Source organism: Bidens hawaiensis, unplaced genomic scaffold (genome assembly GCF_021521415.1).
Source record: "Bidens hawaiensis isolate Kalapana, Puna unplaced genomic scaffold, B.hawaiensis_p1.1 tig00033501_1, whole genome shotgun sequence".
Taxonomy (NCBI): domain Eukaryota; kingdom Viridiplantae; phylum Streptophyta; class Magnoliopsida; order Asterales; family Asteraceae; genus Bidens; species Bidens hawaiensis.
This window is the reverse complement of record NW_027495742.1, coordinates 49,349-63,936: the sequence shown is the minus strand read 5'-3', so window position 1 is coordinate 63,936 and position 14,588 is coordinate 49,349. Positions and strand designations below refer to the sequence as shown.

General features: G+C 37.9%; 1 pseudogene across 1 annotated transcript; it reads left to right on the top strand.

The window, feature by feature from the left end:
* Positions 1-3,585: 3,585 nt before the first annotated feature.
* On the top strand, positions 3,586-14,055 carry LOC143584938 (2-oxoglutarate and iron-dependent oxygenase domain-containing protein CP2-like; annotated as a pseudogene). The gene is made up of 10 exons (XR_013144463.1): positions 3,586-3,875; positions 5,100-5,160; positions 5,231-5,302; positions 10,354-10,467; positions 10,539-10,689; positions 10,771-10,857; positions 11,616-11,740; positions 12,762-12,880; positions 12,951-13,062; positions 13,143-14,055. The product of XR_013144463.1 is annotated as a 2-oxoglutarate and iron-dependent oxygenase domain-containing protein CP2-like (transcript).
* The last annotated feature ends 533 nt before the right edge of the window (positions 14,056-14,588 follow it).

Genomic DNA, 14,588 nt, shown 5'->3' with positions numbered 1-14,588 from the left:
GCACACCTTGTCTATCCAGAACACGGTATACAAACTTCGTCAATGGGAACCTAAGATTCCCATAGACAAAGAAGGTGGCATATACCCCTATTTTGCCCTTGGGGGCATCGTACACCGTCTGGTGTGGCTCCGGAAACTCAGGCTCGAACGGCTCGAGCATGAACTTCCGGACGATGTACCGGTAAAGCTCGATGGGAAGAGCACACTGGCATTCGCCAGCAGTGCTCTTATCGTCCTTATCGGACGTAGACGTCGGGTTCTCGACATACAAGTCAGACTCCTCGACGGTAGCTTCTGGATCATGAGTAGACGACATGTTTTGGAGGTAAAGAACGATTTCAGGAGAATGCTCGACAGAAAGTTAGAGTATTCGCCGGAAATCGCTTAGAAGAAGAAGAAAGAAGTGAAAGTGTGGATTACCAGGAACCCTCTCCCTCTTTATATACTCATCGCAATGAATGCGATGAATTTAATGCGGAGGAGAGAGAAAAGAGCTGGTGCAATGAAACTATGACACGTGGAAAAAGCAAGCTGGCAACAGCTGTTGACGGGACGCGCGCCGTAAAATCTGCACCCACGCGCCCGAAAAATCGCGCCCACGCGCCTGAAAAAGCGTCTGGAATGACCATATACTGTCACGTCGCCATAACTTCCTGCACGTCCTGACACTGTCAGAAGAAACCGTCGGACGACGTTTCAACAGTTTGGACTGTTCTTATCCTTTCACCAACTCTTCGAATTTCAAAAAGATTCAAAAGTAAGCGGGACTATACCCCTTACCTTGGCAACCAAGTAACTATATGACATGTGCGAGTACAGTGTCAAGGCAAAACCCTTCACATACTTAGCACCCGCAGGGAATGGACGCCAAGAATACCTTGGAAGTAAGATAACTATAAGACGAGTGCGGGTACAGTGTCAAGGCGAAACCCTTCACATACTTAGCACTCGCAGGGAATTGAAACCAAGAAGGATCTTCTGGGCCATGCTTGCGGAAAGGGAAATAGCATCCCCGCATAGCGGGAACGTTGAGAACTAGATTGTTTGAAGCTCCTGGATGGAATTGGTTCTTTAACATAATTGATCACTATGATTAAAACTACCAAAACCTCGTGGAGAATCTACACAAGTGAAACTCAACGTTCCTGACTTGCGAGGAGGTTACACACCTACCCGCATCATACCCAAAGATCAAGCAGAAAAGTCGGGAATTTCTGCACGTGACATTAGGGAAACCGCAGGAAGAATCCCCACAGACAACCTTAAAACTAAATCCTTTTCAAAACCCCTTGCTTAAGTCCAAAGTTCACCTCACTTATTAACAATTCATGAGAAGAACATTGGACTGGGGGGACTTGAAGAGGTAGGTCCCAGCAGAGCCCAGTTGGACCCGCAAGACTCACCTTGAAGAGGGACGTCTGCGCAAGGACCAACTGGTTCCGCAGGACCCACCATGCTCAGAGATGAAGACCTTACGCGCAGTACGCCAGTTGTTCCCGCAGGGAAAGCCTCCCAATGGTGAAGTACCCCGCCTGTTCCCGCAGCTGCGGATACAAGCCATCAGGGAAGGCTACCCGCACTAATAGCAAGGCTACACGCACAAGGCACTAACTCTCAATAATTCAGTGTCACCTGAAGGAATGAGCAAGGCGGGAATACTCCCGCCCAAATGAGCCAGTCCGTATGCTTCTGAAAGATCTTTTGTACTATACCTGCCAAGGTATGGACAAAATAGACAAGATCTGTCCAAAGCAGCCCATGAACCAATCACAGGGTGACAGCTCACCGACAACAGTACGAGGAGGAGCATGCTCTAGTACTGTTTCACTATTAGCCGCTGCCTACTCACCAACCCCTGTCGTGGCACGCACATAGCCTGCAGTTGGTGGAAAGGGAACAGTACACAGCCGGCCTTGTCACTATCAGCCGCTGCCTACCCACCAACCAGCATGGCACGTGCGTAGCCCATAGTTGGTAGAACAGGAATATTATACAGCTAGCTGTACCTGCTTGGAAACCTACCTTCGGCTATAAATACTCCAACACCTTGGAACGGTATGATCATCTTGTATCTTACCTTCACTAGCTATTTCTCTCAATATACACTTATATTCAGAGCAATCTAGTCTGATTCTCACGCCTGAGGGTGGTCACAAGGAGGAACCCCCCCTTCTCAGTGACGAGCTCACGGTGTCTGTTTTGCAGGTCATCTGAAGAACATCCTTCTTTGCCGGACCTAACCCTCGTGGGAAACATTACTTAACCCCCAGATTATCCATAATCTACTCGGAGTCACCTAGTGTTTCTTCAGATATATTATGATGATGTTTTTATCTACATGAAAGTTTGTGTTCATATAAAGAACACAAAAATATTTAAAGGAAATATAAATAAAAACTTTGCGTTTGTACATTTTCATGTTATTTATTGCATCATTTTAACAAGATTTGAAATAGGGATAATTCCTTTACAAACAAATATGAGTGAGTAATCATAATTATCGAAAAAAATCTCATGTGTTTTTTTATCTAAAGGCTAAAGCTACTTGATATAGAGATTCTTATCTTACTTGAAGCCTGCTTACATAGGTCATATGAAAACAATACAAATAACAAAATACACATGACGTTCATATATAGTAACTGCGCGTCTGCATATACTTAGAAATGCATATATATTAACTAACAACTACTACAAACGGCTCTAATACTCTTTATCATTAAAAACTTGTTTGTAGCTCAAACCACTACAAATTAAAGCTAGACGTTCTTGAACGAAGAAATTCTAAATCCTTGAGTCGTTGATCAAGAAATAAAATATTCTAAATTCGCATTGTCCACAAGATCGAGAACGAGAAAGGCCAACATCAACGGCAAAGTGAATCTTTCTTTTGAAAAAAGTAACTTTGACGAACCCGCCATGTACGTAAGAAGCCATTCATCTTTGTTTGAGTAGATAACCATCAAATGTATTTTCCCGTGTTAAAAGTAAAGTAAATAAATAAGAAATATATGCAACATTTTTTGTTGGGTAAGATTTCAATCTGAATTTATACGATATGAAATGATATTAAAATTGTATATAAAATATGTTAGATGTGTGCATTTCACACGTGAATAATACATATTTTTACTACAGTTCAGCACCCTCATATTTCACTATATCTATTGCTTTGTTTATATGATTAGACCTAAATATTGTTGTTAATTTGTTGTTTGTGAATTTCCAGAGTAATTAGGCATTTGGTGAAAAAAGAAATATAAACAAGACGAAAAACGAAAGAAGTTCACGTTGATATCATTTTTTATGTCGGCTTCTATATTTGTCGTCTTCGGTATTTGTTGACGATGATAACGCTCGTCATTCTGGTTTAGTAATGTTGTAGTTAATAGTTAGTTTGTAGTTCAATTTGTTAGTTAGTTAGAGTGATGGAATTGTCCATTTTAATGTAATGAGCTTGGTGCGGTGAACATAAAGCACACCAAACTCACACTCATTCCCCACTATAAAAGGGGAATTCAATAACATTTACTCATTGTATTTTGGTTGTCTCGTTCTTCCATCTCATCTCAACATGCACTAAAACATGCACTAATCTCATCTCATCTCACCAAATCCACGATGCCTGCTGACGGTACCGATTCACCATCATCTTCTGTTCCAATCCCCAATGGCAACGGCATCGGCATCGCCTCACTGCCAATGAACTCCAGTTTCAGGCTCCGATTGAACCCTCGTCCGGACACCTACGACGATGTTCAATCGGAGTTCAGTCCGCTGCTCTTCAGCTCCCTAGAGCGGTACCTTCCGCCGAACCTCTTGAGTGTTAATCGGGAGACCAAGTATAGGTACATGCGGGAGGTGCTGTGAGCGTAATCCGGGTGAGTGTTTATGAATTTAATCCCTAGGTTTTTAAGTTAGGTACTGGCGATTAATTGATTAATAATCAGATTGTTAGATTTCTGAATCAGTAATACAGATGCGGTAATTGTAAATCTTTTCCTTATTTGTTTTCTCGACCTAGGGTATTCCTAAATTTTGATTTATGCTAAAAGCATAGTTATTAAAAGCCCCAGCTCCTTGCATCTAGCCTCTATTGGTATTGAGGAGGGATCAACAACAATGATTATTTGAACCTTTACTATTTATTTCTTTTTGAACTTTTGGTACTTTACTTTGAACATTTTGTTATTCAACTTTTGGAATGACATTTGAATCTTGTAGAACTTTTGGTACTAATTAGATGATATTAGAGCATTCATACCTTCCCCTATCTTCAATTCCAAAATTACACTAAATATCACTACATTTTTTCTCTCATTTTCAATTAAATAATACCTTTACCATTACCTTTCCTCTCTTCTTCACACACAAACACTTTCAAAAAGTATTTAAAAATTGAATAATAACTTTTCAAATATACAGAAAAATCACTACATTTTCTCTCTCTTCTCACAACACCTCAAACCACTCCCTACATTATAAAAACCCCACTCACAATTTTTTTGTGTATAGGATGTAAATGCTTTTAGATTTTATATAATAGAGTTTGTTTATTTTATATGAAAAATAGTATTATTGTTCTAATGCATAATATAATTTCCTTTTTTTTTATTTTGTGCACTTTTGTTTTCTTAGGCCCTCCCTATGCACCTAGCGCCTTTGATAACTATGGCTAAAATAAAAGACTTAGTGAATAGGTTTAAATTAGGAAACCGAATAAAAAAATAGACTGAATTAATGGGAACTTGTGCTATCTGGGCTTCAGATGTTTCTTGTGTTTCTTCATGTTTAGTGGACCTGCCAAAGAAGGTGATAAAACACTCAATAGCCAAACATTGAACTATATTTTTATGCATGTTATCTAGTCATATTGAATTTAACTGGTAGTTTAAGTGAGCACTATCAGTTTTCAGTATATAGTCATGATATACCTGTTATTCTTTACAAATTTTATGATCTTGGTTCATTATCATAGTAAATCTGGTCTCAGTTCTCAAACATACAATATGCTCATATAGTGCTTTCTCTTTTGTATGAGTATTGTTTCAAGACTTAAATGATAAATCTATTATAATAGCTAATCATTTTTTTATCACTTTGTTTCAACAGGTCCATAAGCACAGAGAATACAGGCTAAAAATTACATCAAGCTATCAGGTAAACTTTGAGTTGTCTTCTTCAATTATATTCTTTAGGTGTAATGTATTATACACTTCTTTTCTTGCAGCCTTTATATAGAGATTTATATAAATTGGACGCCCTAAACTTCTTTACGCCTTCATTCATGAGAGCATTCAGGGTCGTGTTAGGTTCGGAGTCACACACAAACACGAATACAATAGTAAAACCGAAAGAATAAACGAAAGAGACACAAGGATTTAAGTGGTTCGGTCACGGTGTATGACCTACGTCCACTGTCGATAACTAGGGTTTTCTTATTATTGAGTGATACCAACTTACAAGTACAGGAGAGAATATATAGACTAGACAATTAGGGTTTAACCCTTTAACTAAACTGGGCCTGATTAGAGCTTTTGGGCTTGGCCAAAACTCAAACAGCTTAATCTCCTAATTCTGTCTATTCGTCTAAACCGGACCCGACCCATGATGGATCGGAGACCACAACATAACAATCTCCCACTTGGGCTTCGAGACATCTTCTCTAAACCACCACTTGGATGCGTCAAACATTTCAACCTGCTCCCATTTGGAGACGTAAAATGTCTTCACCTGCATTGCCTTGTACATGTAAAATAAAACCCATCTGGTTTTGCACTTCCTAGTTACCCTTCGCCTTCTCAACATTATTCCTGAAGGCCTGCTGAAGCTCTGCACAGCTTCAGCTTATCCAGCATCACCGGCTTGGTGAACATATCTGCTGGATTCTTAGCACCTGAGATATTTTTCAAACTGAAAACACCATCACTGATCAAATCTCTGACAAAGTGATATCTCCTCCCGATGTGCTTAGTCTTCGAATGATAGACTGGATTCTTCGCAAGTTTCACTGCAATCTCATTGTCACAATATAAGAACTCTGCCTGTTTCTTTCCCAACTCTTCAAGAAAAGTTCTCAACCATACTAATTCTTTACTTGCTTCGGCTGCTGCCATATATTCTGCCTCAGTGGTTGATAAAGCAACACTTTTCTGAAGTCTGGACATCCAACATACTGCTGTTCCCCCAACTGTGAAAACATAACCAGTAGTGCTTTTAAACGTCTTCTTACATCCACCCAGATCAGCATCTGAATAACCCCTGAGAATTGTATCCTTCCCCTTAAAACATAACCCCAAACTGGAAGTACCCTTTAAGTATCTGAGTAACCATTTCACCGCTTCCCAATGTTCCTTTCCCGGATCTGACATAAAACGACTAACTACCCCGACAGCATGAGCAATGTCTGGCCGTGTACAAACCATGGCGTACATGAGACTGCCAACAGCAGATGCATACGGAACTTTAGCCATCTCTGTTCTTTCTTCCTCTGTTCTGGGAGACTGGTCTTTGGTAAGTTTGAAATGACTTCCCAAAGGTGTGTTTCTCGGTTTAGTCTTCTCATCATTCATCCTGAATCTTTCTAACACTTTCCCTATGTATTTCTCTTGGGATAGTGTTATGGAGCCATCTTTCTTTCTGGATATACTCATCCCCAAAATCTGTTTGGCTGGACCAAGATCTTTCATCTCAAATTCATCAGACAACTGTTTCTCCAACTTGCGAATCTCCTTCATATCAGATCCTGCAATTAACATATCATCTACATAAAGAAGTAGAATGATATATGAGCCTTTAAACTTCTTTAAGTAGCAGCAATGGTCGGCCTCGCATTTCTTGTACCCAGTTCTCACCATAAATCATCAAACTTTAGGTACCATTGCCTAGGTGCCTGCTTCAGACCATACAAGCTTTTCTTCAATTTGCAGACCCATTTTTCTTTCCCGGCAACCTGAAATCCCTCAGGTTGTGCCATATAGATCTCCTCGTCAAGATCACCATGTAAAAATGCTGTCTTAACATCTAATTGCTCTAGATGTAAATTTTCTGCAGCAACAATACTTAAGATCAATCTGATGGTGGTCATCTTCACAACTGGAGAGAATATTTCATTATAATTAATTCCCTTCTTTTGCTGGAAACCCTTGACCACTAAACGAGCTTTGTATCGTTTAGACCCATCATGTTCTTCCTTGACTCTATAGACCCATTTATTCTGTAGAACTCTTTTATCTGGTGGAAACTTGGTTAAAACCCATGTCTGGTTTTTACTCAAAGAGTTCATCTCCTCCTTCATAGCATGCTCCCACTGGAGCGAATCTTTCAACTTAAGTGCTTCATAATAACTCTCTGGCTCACCATTTTCAGTTAAAAGGAGATAATTAACTGAAGGTTTGTAACGTACCGGCTGTTTAGAAACTCTGGTGGACCTCCTAACCCAGTGCTGAGGCGGGTCAGGTTCTTGTGGAGACTGTTCATCCTCAGACTCTGAACTCCCACTGTCAGAGACTCCCTCTGACTCTTCATTTCCACCAATATCATCATCTTCAAATTCAGGAACTGTGGTTTCTTCAGTTTCTGTCTCGGGTTCGGTAGCTGACTCAACTGTCTTTTTCTGAGCATCAATTTCATATTCAACCTGCTCTTTCTGAACCCTTGATTTTGAAGTGTTTCTATCTTTGTATAACTCAGCCTCATTAAAAGTTGCATGCTTGCTTCTGACTACTTTTCTGCTTTCTAAATCCCAAAGCCTGTAGCCCATTTCGTTTGACTCATATCCAATGAAAACATATTTTTTAGCTTTAGCATCAAGCTTGTCATTTTTCACTAGATCATAAGCGCTACACCCAAAGACTTTCAAATGCTTATAATCTGCAGCTTTACCTTTCCACTCTTCTTCTGGTGTCTTGAAACCCAGCGGTACTGACAATCCCCGGTTAATTAAATAAGCTGCAGTGTTAACTGCATCTGCCCAGAACGTCTTTGGAAGCCCGGCATTAAGTCTCATACTTCTTGCCCTTTCATTTAACGTCCTGTTCATTCGTTCTGCCACTCCATTTTGTTGAGGAGTGCCAGGGACTGTAAAGATCATCCGAATACCGTACTCTTCACAATAATCACGGAATTCTTTGCTAACGTATTCACCACCGTTATCCGACTTCAAGCATTTCACCTTCAAATCAGTTTCCAATTCAACAGCAGTTTTCCATTTCTTAAAAGTATCAAAAACATCAGATTTATTTTTAAGAAAGTAAACCCATACCTTGCGTGTCGAATCATCAATGAAGGTGACATAATAGTGCGATCCTCCCAAAGAAGAGACTGAAGTTGGTCCATAGACATCAGAGTGAATAAGCTCCAATTTCTGAGCTTTCGGTTGTTTTCCGGTCTTCACAAAAGATACTTTCTTCTTTTTACCGAAAACACATGGTTCACAAAATTCAGATTCAACCTTCTTCAGTTCTGGAATTTTTCCTCTAGCAACGAGCATTTTCATCCCTTTTTCACTCATGTGGCCGAGTCGTTGGTGCCACAAACTAGACTGACTCAGTCCACTGGTCACTGCATTTACCCCATCAGCTGGAATTTCAACCATGTATAAAGTGCCCTTCTTTTTACCTTTGGCGATCACAAGATTCCCTTTCACAACTTTCCATTGACCCCCACCAAACATAACATCATATCCTTGGTCATCTAACTGCCCAACAGAAATTAGCTTTCTTCTAAGGCTAGGAACGACCCGAACATCCTTTAGAGTCCATGAGGTGCCCAATGAAGTTTTTAGTTCAATATCCCCCATCCCCGTGATATCAACAGCATGATTATTAGCCAAACGAACTTTACCAAAATTACCTGTTCGGAGATTCTTCATCTTCTTCGTGCTATAAGTGGCATGAAAAGATGCACCAGAATCCATAATCCATGAATCTGTTGATTCTTCAACACAGCAGATAAGAGTCTCTTCTGAACCTTCTGAATCATCTGAACCGGTGGCCAGATTAACTTCCTTCTTAGATTCTTTCTTTTCTTTTGAAATTGAGGGGTTAGGGCATTGGTTTCTGAAATGCCCCATTTCTTTGCAATTCCAACACTCAATGTCTTTTCTGGGCTTTGACTGACTTCTTCTTCTAGACTTTGACCTACCCCTGCCATTACCTTTCTCTCTTCTCCTACCTCTCCCTTCGGTGCTCAATATAGAACTAGATGTCTCACCAGAATTCCTTCTTCTTATGTCCTCCCCTAAAATCAAATCCCGGACTCCTTCAAAAGTAAGCTTAGTATTCCCAGAAGAACTACTAACTGCAGTAACAGTCCCTGACCAACTTTCGGGTAACGAGGATAACAAGAGTAACGCTTGAACTTCATCATCAAACTTGATATCAACAGAAGACAAACGAGAAATAATAGTGTTGAAGTCATTAACATGAGAGGTAACAGATGCCCCTTCCTTCATTCTGGTGTTAACTAGCTGTCTAATCAGAAATACCTTGTTTGATGCAGAAGGCTTTTCATACATATTTGACAAGGCTTTCATAAGACCATACGTGGTAGTTTCATTTACAATATTGAATGCCACATTCTTAGCTAGTGAGAGTCTAATAACAGCTATGGCTTTTCTGTCAAGTACCTTCCACTCATCATCTTTCATACTTTCGGTTTCCTTTATTCTAGTGCTTCCATTAAGTCTTTCTGACATAGCAAATCCTCAATTTGCATTTTCCACCATCCAAAATCCTGACCATCAAACTTCTCAATCTTGATCTTTCCGTCCTCAGCCATTATCCAAACTGAGTTTTGATTACAGCAAACAACCAAACTACCCAAGGAATAAAAGGACTGGAAACTGATCAGAAAAAACGAACCAGCAGCTGCGGAACCCTAATCAGCGGCGGCGGTACTGTAGCGGCGGCGGCGGTACTGTAGCGGCGGCAGCGGTACTGTAGCAGCGGCGGTGGAACTGTAGCAGCGGAGCAGCGGCGGCGGAACTGTGTGTATAATCGAGAACCAGGCTCTGATACCAATTGTTAGGTTCGGAGTCACACACAAACACGAATACAATAGTAAAACCGAAAGAATAAACGAAAGAGACACAAGGATTTAAGTGGTTCGGTCACGGTGTATGACCTACGTCCACTGTCGATAACTAGGGTTTTCTTATTATTGAGTCATACCAACTTACAAGTACAGGAGAGAATATATAGACTAGACAATTAGGGTTTAACCCTTTAACTAAACTGGGCCTGATTAGAGCTTTTGGGCTTGGCCAAAACTCAAACAGCTTAATCTCCTAATTCTGTCTATTCGTCTAAACCGGACCCGACCCATGATGGATCGGAGACCACAACATAACAGGTCGATGATCACCTCCGAGAAGGAAGTATTAGAAGTATAATGTCTGAACCCGCTCCAGGAATTTTTACGTTCAATATGCTGCAACCTCGTTTCTGTGAAATGTTGACAGCTGAGGTATTATTGTGTACTATGTTCATGCCACCTGGCACAAGACGTGCTAATTTTAATTATTTTTTGTAGTTTAGGTTGAAAACTTTGAGAAATGGATTCTTGAAACGAAATTCAGAGTTATGCGCCCAAATACGATGAATAAATTTGGGGCTGTTCTCGATGATTTTGGAATGGACGGTATGCTTGAAAGCTTAATGGAAAATTTCATAAGACATATCTCAAAAAGTAAGTTATACGAAGTCATATTATTTAAGTAAAAGCAGACCAATCATGTCATCATAGTTGTCATTTTAAAAATTTGTGCAGTTTTTTTTGCTGACGTTGGAGGATTTGCACTCGATTCACATCATGGATTTGTGGTCGAGTATGGTTTCAATAGAGATATTGAATTGGGTATGTCATCTGTTCATCGATTCTCGAACGGGACATGTTTGTGTTCGTTTAATTTTAACTTTACAAATGATCGAGCATGAATAATTAAATGAACGGGTTTTTCTTTTATGTGTTTGTTTGTTGAGAAAATAAGCGTGCTCCAGTTCGCCTATGTTCATTTATATTTGTTTGTTGAAGAGTATAAACAAACGGTTCACAAACGTAAACGAACATAACTACACATAAATGAACGAACATAACCGAGTGAATGTCAGTTAAAAGTAATGATGAACATCAATTTGTTGAGACTAAATAATAAATAACTAAGCTAAATTGTAGCGGGTGTAAAAAGTTTAAATGAATATATAAATGTACATAAATGAATGAGCTTAAACACATGTAAACTAACAAACATAAACGGACGTTCACGCATATATGAATGAACGAAATATGTGTTCATGTTCCTTCGCTTAACTAAATGAAAAAAAAAATTGTTCATGTTCATTTGTTTATTAGATAAATGAACATTAACAAACTTCCTGCCGAGCTGTTTGCGAACGGTTCATTGAATGTATTTTTCTTTTACAAGTCTATTCTGTGACATTTTTGTTTCTACATTTAACCACCAATATAGATGTTAGCCCTTTGGAGTTTATCAACTTCCATCAAGTTAGATATCTTAAGTACAGGGACTATAATTGTCAAATGCACAGAGTCCATTTAAGATATTTCCAACATTGATACCTGAATTTTGTGTAATTTCCTTTTCATATTTTTAGGGTTCCATGTAGATGACTCCGAGGTGACATTGAATGTTTGCTTGGGTAAGCAATTTTCGGGCGGAGAGTTATATTTTAGAGGCGTTCGATGCGATAAACACATGAATACAGAAGCACTACCCGAGGTACATATTATCTTCGTATGAATTTTTTTTTGTTATAAAAATTTTTGGAGAATTTCGTATATATTCTTACAAACTTCATAAATATCATATTTACCCTTTGTTAATTTTTGTTTTTCGTGGCAATTTTACCCTTATTCTGTATGTCGTTCTTTAACCTTTTTTTTAATATTAAATGATATATGCTGATTTTTTTTCATGCAATAACACCGAATATTCTTGTAAGATGCTTAAATATTTTTAAATTCATACACAGTATTATCTTTTCCCGCATTCTTGCTTGTTTTCCTATCTACGTGTATTGCAGATTTGTAATAAGAAACTTTACTGGATTAAATAGTAAAAAAAACATAAGATGAATAATTTATCAAATAGGCCACAATATCAATAAAATCATCTTTTTTGGTGGTAGTTAACCCTGGAAAATAATAAGCAGGTATACTAAGTTATCCTTTTGTATAATATAAAATCTCCCAATTTATAAAAGATATATAAAGAAAAAACAGCTGAGAAGGTTAAAAATGCTAAATATTATAGTTGATAGTAAATATGAAATCATAAGGTTAAAAATGATAATTATGAAATTTTCAAGGTTTAAGAAAAGTAATGTCAGAATGGTCATTCTTCAAAATTATTTTAATGAATTAGGTAAATCTAGTTGAAAGAATTTGAAGGATTTCATTTACAATTCCAATTCCTTTGCTAGCCAAACAATCAACAGTGGAATCAAGGTTCCAATCCCAACAAATTCTGTGAACCAAGCAATATGAGAGTTGGAATTCAGATTCCAATTCCATTGAATTCATGCGAACCAAACGCACCCTGATAGTTTAACTAGCTTTTTTAAGGGTATATATGGTATTTTAAGTTTGGGTTGGGCACTTATATTTTATAAGTTTGTAACTTTGTAAGGGTATAAGTGAAATTTTCTCTTTATTTTTGGGCCTTTTTTTTAATTTTGTTTTTAATGTTAATAAAGCTTGGCTTAAACCATGACAGTTATTTTAATCTGAAATATTGATAGGAGATATTTGATTACTCTCATTTCCCGGGGCATGCTGTTATTCATAGGGGTTGCCACCGACATGGTGCCCGAGCCACTACAGCTGGCCAGAGGATCAACTTACTGCTTTGGTGCAGAAGGTATATTTATAATATGTAACATTATTATTTGTTTTATTTATATACGTATTTATAATTTCTTTGTTTGCAGTTCTGTATTTAGAGAGTTGAGGAAACACCAAAAGGGTTTTGTAAGTTGGTGTGGAGAGTGTAAAAGGGAGAGGCGAGAGCGCCTTTATCAGGCCGTCAATGCAAAAAAAGTGGTACCAGTTTTTAAGTTATTTTTATATTTTTCAAAAGGTTTAGTTCAAACTGTTAAAATCATTTTGTTTCCATTTTGCAGGAGTTGTTTAGAGGTCAAGGAGAAGGTGCTTCTTGATTAGATAGTGGAAGTGGTTTGCTATTGTTGTGTTTCTAGGTTAGTGTATATTTGGACCCTTTTAAACCCGAATCGTATTAGTGGGGCCCGTTAGTGTGAACTTGGTGTCGGCTTGAAGTTAAGTTATTTTCAGTTATGCTTTTAAACACCAATAGATATGTTTGAATTTTGTTATTTCATTAAGCAACTACATGATAGTTGTAAGTGGTGAATGCTTAAGTGTAGTTATCTTATCCTATCCCTCACATATCCATAACTTATTGTACAAGGAAACAAAACGATTACGACTCCAGGTAACTGAATTTACCAAAAGGGTAAAATGTTCGTTGTACTCGAATATAACTGCCAAGTAACATTGGACCGATGTCCTCATTCCGTCGTCGAAGCATATGCAATAAATATTGTTTCTTTCAGTTGTCTCCCTTTGTTTGTGCCATGTGTTTTTCTTTCAACCAAGGACAAGTAGTCAAGTACCACTCGCCTCCATCACTGGACATCACTCGGTTACAGCTTTGTTGTCGCCACAACTACCACAATAGCTCATATATTATTTTTTGTAAGAAACAATGGCGATGATAAATGAAGAGTATGGGGTTTGTTAATGAGGGGGCGAGAGGAGAGGTTGTGTATATAAATTTTTTCGAAGGGCTAATTTCTGCCTTTGTTTTCTTGAACCTAAGATTTCACAACCGATTAATATTTTAAAAGTTGTCTTTGTTAATAGACCAACAACTCTATTGGTGAGAAGTTTTTTATAAAAGGTGAGATTTTTTATTTTTATTTAAAAAAATCTTGGAATCTTTTATTAATGATTTTTGCTCAGTTTAGTTTTTACATGTAGTGAGGTATTTGCTGTTTTTAATAGAAAGGATAAATGTTTTGTGTCTGATAATGAAGCTTTGTAATTTGACAATTTCTATCAAGTATAGATTGATAAGAAAACATGTTTGGGATTGAGTTGAAAAATTGCTTATTGATTTATTGGTTTATTCAAAAAGGCATTTTAAAAAGTTAGAATTTGTGGCTTTTGGAAAACAGCTTTTTAATCATTTCAAAAAGTTAAAATAAGGAATTTTCTGCTTGCCAAACATGTTGCGTTGTCAAACATGTTGACACGACACGTTTAGAACCATCAAAAGTAACTGGTTCGATAACACGAGTGACACAACACAACAATATGACATGTTTAAGTGTTTAACAACATAAAATATAAACTATTCTATAAAACAACACACTTTACATGCTTATTGTAACATTCGTGAAATTAAGTGTTTGATTCGTTAGTTGAAAGATCGAATGGAATGATACATGCACATTTATTCATCATTTTATTAGTATTTTTATATGCCAAACGTATCATATATATTAGTGTTGGACCTCCGGAATCAATCTTCTAACTATAAACAGATC